We start from the raw sequence: 13,101 nt of genomic DNA, 5'->3' as shown, positions 1-13,101 counted from the left end.
ATGAGTTAGGCCCTGAAGTTGGGAGGCTGGGTGTGGGGGGGATGCCGTTCACAGAGACCCAAGCAAACCCCCAAATCCCTTCTGGAGAGACGGGAGTACGGATACACGACAACGCGACAACTCGCAGAAGCTAGCGAGAGAAAGCAACGAAGTCAGAGCAGGAGCGCGTGGCCTGTTTTCTCAGTGGGTCACTCATTCACTCTACAGACATCCACTGACGGCGCTCTGTGCTCTGCGTCCAGGCGCTCGGGGGGGAAGGGGGGGCACGGTGAGCACAGGGGGAGACACAGGGCTACGAGAGGGTTACACACCCTCCCGGGGGACGGAGACAACCACCGACTGCGCTCAAAGGTGACTCGTGAGGAACGAGCTGGGGTTCGAGGGGAAGGGGATGGAGGGACACCGTGTTTGGAGGCAGGAGGAAAGCCGTTTTTGGGGGATGGTGGGAGGTGGGCCTGGCAGCCGGGTGCACACGCGGGAGAGGGCTGGGTGATGAGGTCAGAGGGCTAGGCCGGCTTGGGAAGGGCTGGGAGGGCCAAGCTGCGGGTGTGGGCTGTGTGCTGTGGCTGTGGCCAGGCCGAGGGGCGGGCTGGAGGCCGGGACCCAGGAGGACAGGGCGGGAGCGGGGGTGGGGGTGGGGGGGTCCTCTCCCGGCCAGAGCCATGCCAAAGGGCCTGCTGAGGTCCAGGGAAGAGGGCTGAGGGGCGCTGCCTCACAGAGCACCCGCAAACCCTAACGTTTGGCATGAACTTCTTTCTCTGCAAAATGGAACGAGTTCCTACCGAGGCACAGCACGGCGTGCACGGACCTCGAGACCGCGACGCCAGACGCAAAAGACCTCACGGCGTGTGACTCCACTTCCCCGCACCGTCCAGAAGATGCAAATGCGCGGCGACAGAAAGAAGGTGAGTGGCTGTCGAGGGCTGGGGGAGGGGACAAGAGCAACAGTGGCCTCTGGCGGTGGGTGATGTGAGCGCCCCAGCTGTGGTACTCGTGAAGGAAGCAAAGGCCACTGAATTGTATACTTCACGCTGGCCACTTTTACGTTACAGGAGTCTCACCTCAATGAAAAGAAAGTCTAAAATACGTGCAATGAATTCTAAGAATCTTACAGACCCAGGGATGATGCTGGAGCCACTGGCCTGCAGCCTCTGCTCTTTCTTAAGCAGGGCCTGGGCCACACGGGAAGACTCCCAGGGGCGGGTGGTGTGGGCCCTGCAGAACCCCACCCCCCCCAAGCCAGCGGCCAGCGGGCGTCCCTTCCCGGGCAGGGAGGGGAAGAGCTGGGTCTCAGGGGGCTCCTTCAGAGGCCCTTTCAAGAGCAGAAATCCTCTCCTGGTTTCTAATCATGTGTTAATAATTCAGATGACGGACGACACCAGGCTGGTCCGCATAGGATCAACAGAGCTCATGTCCAAGAGCATCGGCCTCCGGCGTGGAAGGAGCCAAGCCCTCGGTATATCGCGATCAATCGGTGTCCACACACTCCCCACACCAGATCCGTGGCCTCAGCAATTTCCAAGGAAGCCCTGTGACCGCTTTAGGTAAAAACACAGTCATTCTTGCACAGAGAAAGACGATTTTATACACACACACGCACACCCAGACTTGTACTCAGCTTGAAATAAATAATCTACAAACTGGATTAAGAGTCTGCTTCCTGAGCTTCAGACTCACAGTTTATTCATTTATCAAATATTTATTGAGTGCTTCCTGTGTGCCACAAAAGTGCTTCCAGCATGTTCCGGGCGTTGGGGACACGTCATCAAACAAAACAAAACAAAACTCCTCGCCTTCGTGGAGGGCTTACAGTCAAGTGACTGCCTGCCGGGCACCACCGCCGGGATGACTGCCAGGCTCTTCTTCCAGATCACCCGCTAAGCTGAACCCGCCCTGTGGGCTCTCCCTGCTGTCCCCCAAGCCTGGTGTGGGGCAACCACGTCTACAAGCTGGCCACGTGCAAAACCCCAACGCTCTATCGTACGCAACAGCCTGGACCCTGACCTCCTCCGTCAGTCCCCAGGGTCAAATCCAGCTGCTACCTGCCCCTCTGAGTCACCCACACGTTCCCGTATCCTCTGTTCCGGCCCTGTCTCCTCTCGTCTTTCTTCTGGAATATCCTGCAAAGGTTTCCTGTCTGGACCTCGTGCTTCCAGTCTTGCTGTCTTCAAAACCCTGCCAAAGTTTCCCACCTGAAACACCTGCCTGTCTGGCTCGTCACTCCGCCCAGTGACTCTGGACGGCCCTACTCCGCCTGGAGAGAAAACCCAGCCCCTTTGGCCAGGTACTCAGGGGTTTTCAGTAGGAGCTGAGCTGCTTCCTGATCGTCAAAAATGCTGTGAGGTGACCGATGTTTGCTGTGTTCAAGTCACTTAAAAGAAAAAGGTCAGGTGCTCTTTCTCAGAGCCCACGAGGGAAGGGTGTCCCTGGAAGTCACGGTGCTCAGACAGACCCGACAGGAAGCGTGGGTGCAAATTAAAGTATCGCCAATAAGCCCCAGCGTGAAAGAACAGTGAAAGGAAAGACTCACTACTCCCTCCGCATCCTTGCCCTGACTGTAGGAAGCTCTATGTTGGCAACATCCATGGAGGGCTGGTCCCCCCTCTCTGCCCAGGGACAAATATTCCCACTGATGTATTTTCACAAAGCAAAACTGGGCGCTGGTTGAGAAAAGAACTCAGGGTTAGCCCAGGACGGTGGCACAAGAAATAGCGAGAGTAGACGGGGTGGCCGCTCGCAGTCAGGGTCAAAGAACAGAACTTCCTCTGCTGCTGTGCGGGGCCCCCGGCCCCGACCTCGGGGGCAGGGCTCGTGACAACAGGGGGACACGTTCACACAGACATGGGGCTCAGGACCTTCCCAGCGCTGCCCGTCGTCAGCGGGGAAACAAAGGAGCCGGGCAGCCCAGATGTTGGCAGGGTCCCATTTGCAGCCCCAGGAACAATTCCCCCTTTCACTGCCCCACCAGGCAGCCAAGGTCAGAGGCAACGCCAGCCAGACCTTACCCTCCGAGTGCCAAGGCCCTTTAGAAAAATTTTAAGAATTCTAGATAGAGATGTGTCCTCTCTCCTAGCTTTAACAGACCACGTCCAATGTCCTCTGCCCTTTTCTTGATGACATAACTGTCATGTGGAGCATCCTTTACTGCACACTGCCACCGTCAGGAGCTCCCGACGCCGTGAGGGAGCGGCCGGCCTCTGCACTGACTGTCCCCAACTGTTGTGCGTGCTGTACCCTTACTTTCTTCCTGTCATTTCCCCCTCCTCCCCACACCCCGGGCTGTCAGGTATTTCAGCTCTCCGAGGACAGCATGTCAGCGCATCAAAGCCTCCCTTCCTCCTCCTAATTCATTAGCTGCATCTCCTTCCAAAGTCCCAGAAACCCAAGCAATACACCTGTAGGCCGCGCCCAGGGTGCAGATGAACAAAGGCTGTGAGCTCAGTGTATGTCGGCTGCCACTTCTGGGGATGCTTCTTCCTGGGCTTCTGGGCTGTGTTTGTGATCAGTGTGCCTGTGGGAGAGTGGTGGTCTCAGAGCAGATGAGGGGTTCCTCTGTGTACGGGCACCAAGGCCCACCGCTAACTCAAACAGTGGAGTTTTCTTGCAGCTGAAAAACGCTCCCGTGAAACACCAGGAAGTAATCAAAGGCCACTCACCACCTTTGAGGGCAGGGCTTTGACTCCAAGAGGAGCCCTTCCTGGTCCCCGTCCCCAACCCTAACCCCACCTGTCCTTCTCAAACTCAGTCTACGTGATTTTTAAAAACGGTGCCTTGGCCTCATCCGGCTCAGAGAAGCGGGGGCTGAGCTGGCACGTTAGCAAACACACGCTCCAGGGAGGAATCCGGGGGGCACTGTGCTGAGCAGTGCAGCATTCCTGTACGTGGGGGGGCGGCCCTTTGGTTTCAGGCCCGATGTGGCAGAGACAGAGAGCAGCAGCTCCAGGCCCTGGGGTCCGGGGATCCCCCTCCCTGAATTCAAAGCCCGACTCTGCCATTTGGGAGCTGTCTGGTGTGACGGCAGGTGGTTCCAACACTGTGCCTCAGTGCCCCCATCTGTACCTACTTCCGGGAGTTTTGTGAGGATTAAAGCAGACGCCATTCCTACAAATGCTGAGTTCAGCACTTCCCCTCCGAGGCAACAACCAAAAGAACTGAAAGCAGGGAATCACACAACGGTGAACACCCACAGCAGCACCATTCACAGTAACTAAAAGGTGGAGACCACCCGACTGTCCATCAGTGGATGAACGGCTACACCAAATGCGGTCCGTCCGGACCGTGGAATGTAAATCAGCCATAAAAAAGAATGAAGGACTGACAGATGCCACAGTGCAGATGAACCTTGGAAACATCATCCCGCGTGAAGGAAGCCGCTCACAAAAGACCGTGGATTGTACGAGTCAAATTATTTGAAGTTTCCAGAAAAACCACAGGACAAAACACCGATGGGTGGTTGCCAGGGGCTGGAGGAAGTGAGGAGGGACTTCTAATGGGCACGGAGTTTAGTGGCGGTGAGAATGTTCTGGAACCGGACAGAGGAGGTGGCTGCACAACACTATTCACCTTAGAACGGTTTATGTCACGGTGTGCGAATTTTTGATCTGAGTTTTTAAAATCCTCAGCTCAGTGCCCAGCACAAAGCTCACCGTGTCAAAGGTTCTGGCGCTGGGAGACCCAGGCTCCTGTGTGACCAGGAAACGGGTCTGGTCGCAGCCGTGCCCTCACGGCATTGCGAAGGTAAGGAAATGAGAAAAGACGATGGACGCCAGTGCTCAACACAGCAAACACTCAGTTCACGATGGCGTCCGGAGGGGTGGGAGGAGGGGGGAGCGACAGGGCAGCTGCTAAGGCAGGTGTGGCTGAAGGCAGGAGTGGAGGCGCCCCCTGCCCCTACCCGTCCTTGCTTGCAAGGACCCTAAGAGAAGGAACTCTATGGACCTGAACATCCTGACTGGTTGTGCTCTATCAGAAACACCTGTTCCTTAGACAACCGGGGACGTATCCAGCCCAGCTTAGTACTCTGTGAACCTGTTCTATCGTTTTACTCTTTTCGAGCAGCAGGACACTTTCTTCAACTGAACGAGAGAGTCCTGACAGGTAAAGCATAAGGCAGGTGCCCCTCAAGCGGACGGGGTGCTCAGGAGGGCCTGGGACCCTCTCTCCTACTCTGCTCTGGTTCAGAAACACTCTCCAAGCCCACGTCTCCTCCCATGGTCCCAGAGAGACACCCAAAAACAGGCCCAGTGGGTTTCTGCTGATTCCTTCAGGAAGGAGACTCAAGGCGAACCCTTTTCCCTAATGGACAGAATGGCTTTCAAGGCAGAAACTGCCTTTCAACGTCCAGAGGGCTGTCCTGGGTGAAAAGAAGGTACTAGATTTGTGGGTGGCTCAACTGAGTAAGTGAGGGCCAAAGGGGGCAAGGCAGAGGGGTGGACAGGAAGGCCTTGAACCCCCGAGAGGCGCCCAGGAGGCCCAGCCGCAGCCATCCGTCTCAGCTGACCTCCACCAGCCCTTCATCCCCCATCTTCCCCCCTGCCGTTATGAGATGACCCCTGAGCACCCCCGCAACAGCCCTATGAGGTAGGTGGTGGCATCCCCATTTCCCTGCAGGGGAAACTGAGGCACAGAGAGGGCAAGGTGCTTGCCCCAAGGTCAAATGGAATTCTCACCTGAACCCACAGAGGCTCAGGAGAGGGATGTTGATTTCGTGAGCTGCAGAAACTGAGCAAAATCTGGAACACCTGTCTCCCGACTCTTCGCCAATGCTCCTTCTCCCCGATCGCACCGGCCAGCACGGAGGAGAGAGAAAGACACAGCTGGAGAGGTCAGCTGATGTCAAATGATGTTGGAACTCACAGGAGTGGATGGTTCCGGGGCAGCAGGTGGCTTGGGCTCGTCTCTGTCATCGTCCTTCCCTGAGGACCGTGTGGAGAGAGGTCTGGCTTATCTGCAATGGCACCGGCCAGTGCCCACAGGGACTGGTGTTGCTGCTCCCAGGTCTCAGCCCCGAGAGAGGCCACCATGCCGTCCTGTGCACAGCCTTTCGTGATGTCTCCCATGTGGAAAGGCCCAAGCTGTCCCCATCTAACTGGTCAGGAAAAATACCCTACATATCAGCCCATCCATGAAGATTTCATACTTTCTGGGCTAAAGGGACCAGGAAAATCACAGCGTCAACTCTAATGTGGGTTCCAAGAGGAGATCGTTTTTGGACGAAAGGGGAAGGGAGGGAGGAAGGGAGAGGTCCCACATGTGGAGAACTGTCTCTGATACTCCCCTTACTGACGTTTACAATTCACAGTGACATATTAAAGGCACTGAGAAGTCCTGCAGCGAAGAAACCTGCCTTTACTGTTTGTAAACCCATGTCACAGAATCTTTGCTCGTGTTTGTTCTGTTGCAGTGGTGGTGGCTGTCATTCTTACTTTTTGCTAGCACCCCTCTTAACATCATATAACAAAACTCCTTTCAGGAAATGCTAGGCTAAGACATTCCTGGAAACAGCAGGAAGGCAGGGGCTGGGGATGAGGGTGGCAGTTTGTTCATTTGGGAAGAAGTCCTTCTCACCTGCACGGAAACACCAAAGCCCTTCTTAACAAACTCTGGTGGCACCGCCTTAGCTCTCGGGAAAAGTCCAAATCCCTCCAGGTGGCGTTCGAGGCCCTGGACAATGTGGTACCAGTCTCCCCGTCAGTCTCACCTCCTGCTAGGCTCCTCTCCTTCCCTACACAGGTGAAGATCTGACCTGGCATTCCGCGCTCAGGATCCACGGTGCCTCTAACAGCATCCCTTCAGCAAATGCCTTTGTAAGCATCCTCTAAGCTGCCTTAAGCAGGAGAAAATTTTCAGAGATAAGAAAACTCACGCAATTATTTCCCAAAAAGTGGTATAAGAAAGAGGAGGTATGGTGAGGGAAGAGAAGAGGCATGGGGCTTGCAGTGAATGCAGCGTTACGGTGCCCATTTCACAGATGAGGAAACAGAGGCTAATACCTCATCTCACTCTCCATCTGTCCTGGACCCTGAGGCGGGACAGATGGGAACCCTGGGCTTGCTCCCAGGATCAAAGAACTCACACTGTGTCCCATCTTGGTGCTCCAGAAAGAATTCATCAAGCGATTTCTCCTACTCCTTCATTATACGCATATTAGCTCCAAAACGTTCTCATTTTCCAACTCAAATTTGATGGCCTGTTATTCTCAGGATAGGGGTTAAGCACTTAAAATGCCCCCGTCTTTCCTTTCCGAAGACACACGTGACCTGCACCTCGTACAGACGGCCCGCAGGTTAACTCTAGGAGAGACCCAGTACTCACGGGACTCAGGGCTGGGATTGCCGCTGACCGGGTGAGACACTGCATCCAGCGTGCCCAAACCCCCGGGGACAGCAGGGAAGAGACTTAAATGCAGCCTCTTTCACTTTGAATGAACTGGTGGTGGGGGTGGTGACGATGGGATGACGCTGATGGTGATGATGGTGACTGCCCTGGCGGTCAAATCCTCAGCAGAGAACAGCCTCCACTGGGGCCAAGCGCTCCTAACACTTCCACTTGGAGCTGAGAACACCAAGGCTTAGAGGCACTGGGACAACTTAAAGCCACCCAGTAATTCCCAGGAGCGGGACCCCCAACTGCATCTGACTCTACACCCTGTGCTCTTACTCCCTGTTCTACGCTAGTTCTCGTAAATGCGCAGCACCCCACAGTGGTTATGGCACCAGACTCTGGTAAGAGGCCCCCAGCGTTTGCGTCCTGGCTCTGCCTCTGGCTAGCTATGCGCTGAGAAGTTAGGCACTTCTCGGTGCCTTGATTTCCTCATGTAGAATGGACACAGCAGTATCGTACTTCATCAGTTCAAACACAGTTGAACCTCCCTTAAAGTTGGCTGGGTAATAAGGCTCTGCTACATTCTTTTCTCTCTCCGAGGTCCCTAAGAGAAGAGGGTATCTTACCAGCAATGGGGTCTCAGATCTGAACAAAGATAGTAGCACCCGTCCCAGAGAGTTGTTATGGGGACTAGGTGAGATAATATAGAGAGAGCGCATAGAACAGCACCAGGCACAAAATAAGCGTTTATAAACATGTGTTCTTGTTTCACAACGGTTTAGAGTTCAGCCAGCCTGCAAAATTTATTCCGGTGTTCGTTACGGGATCAAACCCTGGTCAGACCCTGAGCCAGACGCTTTGCCAGAAACACATTCCTCCCCGAGAGACGCAGACTCCTCCTCACGCACGCGCAGTTCACACAGCTGGGATGGTCCAGGGGCAGGACTTGAACTCAGAACTCCTAAGCCCCCACACGCAGCTCAAAGCTCTCTGGCTGGGGCTCCACGGTGGTCACGGTGGCAGGAATTCAGGCACCCCTGGAGGCGCCAGGCGAGTAAAGGAGGGGAGCAGGGCGGTGTGTCCCTGGGCCCCAGCTGCGGCCTCTAGGGCCCCTCATCCTGGTGTTTATTCTACGCTCACGGATGAAGTCAGCCTCCGTGTGGGACCTTCCTTCCTGGGGCCCTGATCATCACTCAGGAGACCCACAAGCCTACCTTGAGGAAAAGTTTTCTGTTCCCCGAAGCCCACATCGCCCGTGCTTCAAGCCTCCTGGAAAAACTGGACTTGCGACAGCCCTGCAACCATCTCCACAGGCAGCGTGGAGGGCGAGGGCGAGGGAGTCAGTGCCGGGGACGATTCAGTCCGAATCAGCATCTCAGGAGTGCTCTGAGCCCGGAAAAGCTGGAGAGGAGGCTGGGGGATCCCTGTCCCACTGCTGTGCCACACAACGTGGGCTGAACCGCCCAGCTCTTCCTGTGCCTCAGTTTCCTCCTCTGTTCCCCATCCATACATAATTTGTTGGGCAGATTAAAAAGACAATCAAGGCAAAGTGTTTAGCACGTGCTCAGTTAACCTCAGTGACATTATAAGGCAACTCTCCTAGAGTACATTCCAGAAGAGGGCGTGCCTCTCTGAACGCTATAGAAATGAATGTTCCCCTCTCAGAGGAAGAAACGAGAGAGGGATGGAGAGAGGGATGAGAGACGACTCAGTAGATGGCGACGACACCTTATGCAAACGTTTCTCCAGCAGGCACTCAATGAGCACCTGCTGTGCATGGAGCCCTGGGGACGCCCAGGGGACAATATGGTCCTTGCCCCCACCGTCTTCCATTTGGTCCATCCTAATACTCAGGATCAGTGGCGTAAGCACCAAGTGAGTTGCAAAGTGACTATTTACTCATGTGTCTGTGTCTCCCCAGTGTCGGCGAACCCCTGAGAGTAGGGATGGTGACCTGCCCCCAGGGGTCACCTATGCATCCCCAGCACGGAGCACAGCGTCGAGCACAGCAAACCTGCTCGCGGATGGGTGAGAAAATGAGCCAAGCTGAGGGACTATTTCAGGTGAAAGTCAAAGACTCTTCTAGAACCTTCCACTATCTTCCCCGCCCCCCACCTCACTTCTTCAGTGACCGACAGTTTCCCAACCTGTCCAATAGGAAAGCCTCCAGCAGCCTCTCAGTTTCCGCCGAAGCATCGCCTTTTCCTTACGGAGCATAAACACACCACAAGCCCCGGTTAGGGCCTGCCCTGTGGAGCTGAGCCAACGGTGCCCACTGCCAAACTTAGCACCCCGTCCACGTCCCCCTGCTGGCCAGCGGGAGGACTCCCAGGGCTGGGAAGGGCCTTGTGGCCGGGCAATGGTCAGCCTGGGATGGGCCAAGAAGTAGCGGGTGGGGATCAGGGAGGACGGGGCGGGGGGCCTCAGGGGAATGGATGGAAGTCTGGACAAAGAGGCTGTGGGGCGATGAGGAGATGAAGGTTCCAGCAGGATGCTGAGTAAGGGGAAGTAAGACGGGGGGCTCCTTGGGCTCTTGGCTGGGTGGCCCCAGCAGGGCTAACCCTCTAGACCAGCACCCTTCCGTGATGATGGAAACATTCTCTACCTCCGCCATCCAATATGGTGGCCATGGGGCTGCTGAGCGTGTGAAACATGAACAAACGTGGATGTGAGGCAGGGGGGCCGAAATGCTGGTCTGTCTGGGACTGAGGGGTTTCCGGAAAGAGGGATTCTTGCTGCCAGAACAGAGAAGTCTCGGCTGGTCACCGACCTTGACTATGTCACTTTCCACGAGAGGCATCAGGTCGATTTCACAACCGTCACTAGGGACCTTGGGCACCTCTGACTGTGGGGCTGCTAGCCATCAGGCAAATGGGGGCCATGAAGAAGGGAGCCCGGATCCGAAATCAGACTGAATGGATTCTGAGATCCCGGCTCAACCCCTGTGAGCGTCTCGGAACCTCAGGTGCTCGTCTGGAAATAAGGACAGTAAGACTCTCTTTCCCAGAGCGTTGTCGGGGGAACGAAGAAATAAAAAGTGCCTGCAGCAGGAGGTGCTCAAAGAACACTGGCTCCTCCCCCTCTTTGTGGCCACTATTAAAGGCCAAGAGGCAGAAGGAGTAACAACTCTGAATAATTCCAAGAAAGAATGCAAAAGAACTCATTCACCTAGCATACCCCACCCCCACCCCACCCCACGAAATTTGCCAGGGAGGAGGGGGGGCCCTTTCCAAGACTGACCCCCAGAGTCCTGCCCGTGAATAGGAGGGCTCCCCCCACAGTTCTCCTGTCCACGGAAAGAGCTCACAGGGGCTGCACGCTGCCCTGAGCAGGTTCAGAGTGGACACCACAGCCAAGCGGGAGGCTGATGTGATGGACAGAAATGGGGAAGCTGAGTCTGAGGCGGCTGCCAGAAACCACCATTCTGGAGACCCAGGAAAGAGACGGCTACTTCAGATAGTGAGCTCAAGGTCTCTGGAGCCTTGAGAAGAACGTGCAGAAATCCCTGGGCAAAGAAGGAGGGGAATTGGATGGAGGACCAGTCAGAACACCACATCAAAGTGTCCTGGGCTGGTGCCCGGGGTCGGGGCCGAGGGCTTCCTGGTGAGCAAGTCCACCAAGGGTCTCACGGTGGAGGTCTACCCACCGCCCTTCCTCCTGCCAGACGAAGGCTGAGGGGGCTGGAGTCGAGGAGAACAAGAGAGGAGGTCTGCCAGCACAGGTCAGCGAGTGCAAGGAGAGGCTGGGATTCGTCCTGGGCGTCAGGGAACAGGCTCCCGGCGTGGGAGGCAGGGCCACCGTGCACACTCGCTGGCCAGGGCGGGGTGTGACCAACCAAGGCAATGCACGGGGCACACGTCAGCCCACACTGCCACTAAGCTCCACACTGAGGTTCACCAGGGAGGGGGCCATGTGAGTCCACACCTCTCTGGAACGCCTCCCCCCCCCCCCACCCCCTGCCTTTAATACACTTTTTAGGACAATTGCAGGTTTCCAGAAAAATGGGAAAGATAGCACAGAGTTCCCACAGGTACCACACTATGGTTCCCCTACGTACGTGAATGGGGTGCACCTGTTAACAACTAGTGAAATAACACTCTAGTGAAAGTTCGTGCCTGATTCGGATTTCGACGGTTTTTATTTCACATTCCTTTTCGGTTCCAGGATCCCATCACCCCACTACACTTTGTCGTCTCGTCATCTCGGGCTCCTCGGGGCTGTGACAGTTGCTTAGACTTTTCTTGTTCTTGATGACCTGGGCAGTTGTGAGGGGTGCCAGTCAGGTATTTTGCAGAATGTCCCTCGGGGGGGTTGGTCTGATGTTTTTCTCATGATTAGACCGGGCTTGTGGGCTGGAGGGAGGAGGTCCCCAGAGGTACGGTGCCCCTCTCCTCACATCATAGCCAGGGTGCATATGCCCTCACATGACTCGTCATGGCTGCCGACGACCGTGACCGGCGGGCCAAGGGATGCCAGCAGGTTTCTCCACTGTCAGGTTATTCCTTTCTTCCCCTTTTCCGTACTCTGCTCCTTGGAAGGAAGCGCCTACCAGAAGCCTCTTAAGGTATGGCCAGTGCTATTCCTCCCTCTTTACTGAGGCTGTTAACGGGGGCTGGGGGGGTGGGGCTGATGACTGAAGCCCCGAAGGTGGTGTGGGAAGGAGACCAGGAACCAGGGGCCTCCAGAACTGGATAGCCGGTATCTTCTTCAAACAGGTGTTTTCAGCCCCTCGCTCACCACCCCCCGCCCCCGTCTCCTCCCCAGGCCCTGCTGGGGCCTAAAGGAAGAAGGGGCTCAGCCTGTAGATGCTCAGAGTCCCCTGGCCAGGGCCCAGGACCCAGGGCCCAGCCAGCCCAGGCCTGACACAACAGCGTGGCTCGCTCACTGAAGACGCGACAAGCCGCGTGAAAGGGCCTTTCGGCCTCGGCCACTTCGAACCCAACCCCCACCCCCACCTTCAAGGAAGCTGTTGTCAGAACATTCTGTAGAGGAGGAAACCGGGGCTCGGAATAAGGCATCACCGGGAAATGGCCGTGTCAGGTTCAAGCCCAGGTTCTCACCGCACGGCAGCACGGGTCTCACCCACCAGGACGCGCGGCAGCGGTCATGGCGTGACGGGTCTGGCCCTTCCTGGTTCCCGGAGGCCAGCTGTGTGCGTCTCTTCCCTCGTCTGCATTCAGCGGTCTTGTTTTGGCCACAGCGGGAGTATTTACACTGTGGAAACTGCTCAACCCTCCAAATCCAGGCTCCCCCACCCCCCGCCCAGAAAAGCCACCACTCTGCAGAAAGCAGACTCCAACCCGGGTAGTCTGAACCCTCATCCACGTTCTCCACCACCAGGCCACACCGCCCTCTCGAGGGCAGGCAAGACGGGGGTGTGTGCGCGTGTGTGCACACGTGTGTGCGTGTGTGTGATGCTCTGCCCTTCAGCGCTCCCAGGTTTCATGAGAAAACCACACTCCCACACTGAGTTCAGGGTTCAGATTCTCATGGGATAATTTGCCCCAGTAAAGCAAAAGCACCGAATAGCACTGGCCAAGACAGGGACGTGCCTCTGTAACCCACTGGCCTCCGTGGCAGGACTGATCCTGTCTGAGGAGCTCCTGCAGGCCGTGGCTTCTGAAAAGTCAAACTGAAGACCAGAGATGCCAGGACAGCCTGGACCCCTGCCAGTGTCCTCTCCGAGAGAGAGCCAGGGCCCCAATGCTGGCCAGAAGGGAAGGAGAAAGGAGAGCATGGCCTTGAGGACCAGTTATCTCTGGATTCAAATTCTGGTTC

The 13,101-nt window shown here is 56.2% G+C and overlaps 1 protein-coding gene across 1 annotated transcript in view; it reads right to left on the bottom strand.

The window, feature by feature from the left end:
• CMIP (c-Maf inducing protein) overlaps positions 1–13,101 on the bottom strand; it is a 233,304-nt gene that overhangs the window by 112,414 nt on the left and 107,789 nt on the right. The window lies entirely within an intron of this gene.

The sequence above is a fragment of the Neofelis nebulosa genome, chromosome 17, assembly GCF_028018385.1.
Source record: "Neofelis nebulosa isolate mNeoNeb1 chromosome 17, mNeoNeb1.pri, whole genome shotgun sequence".
In the NCBI taxonomy this organism is placed as follows: domain Eukaryota; kingdom Metazoa; phylum Chordata; class Mammalia; order Carnivora; family Felidae; genus Neofelis; species Neofelis nebulosa.
The sequence above is the reverse complement of the archived record's forward strand: the minus strand, read 5'-3'. Positions and strand labels throughout refer to the sequence as shown.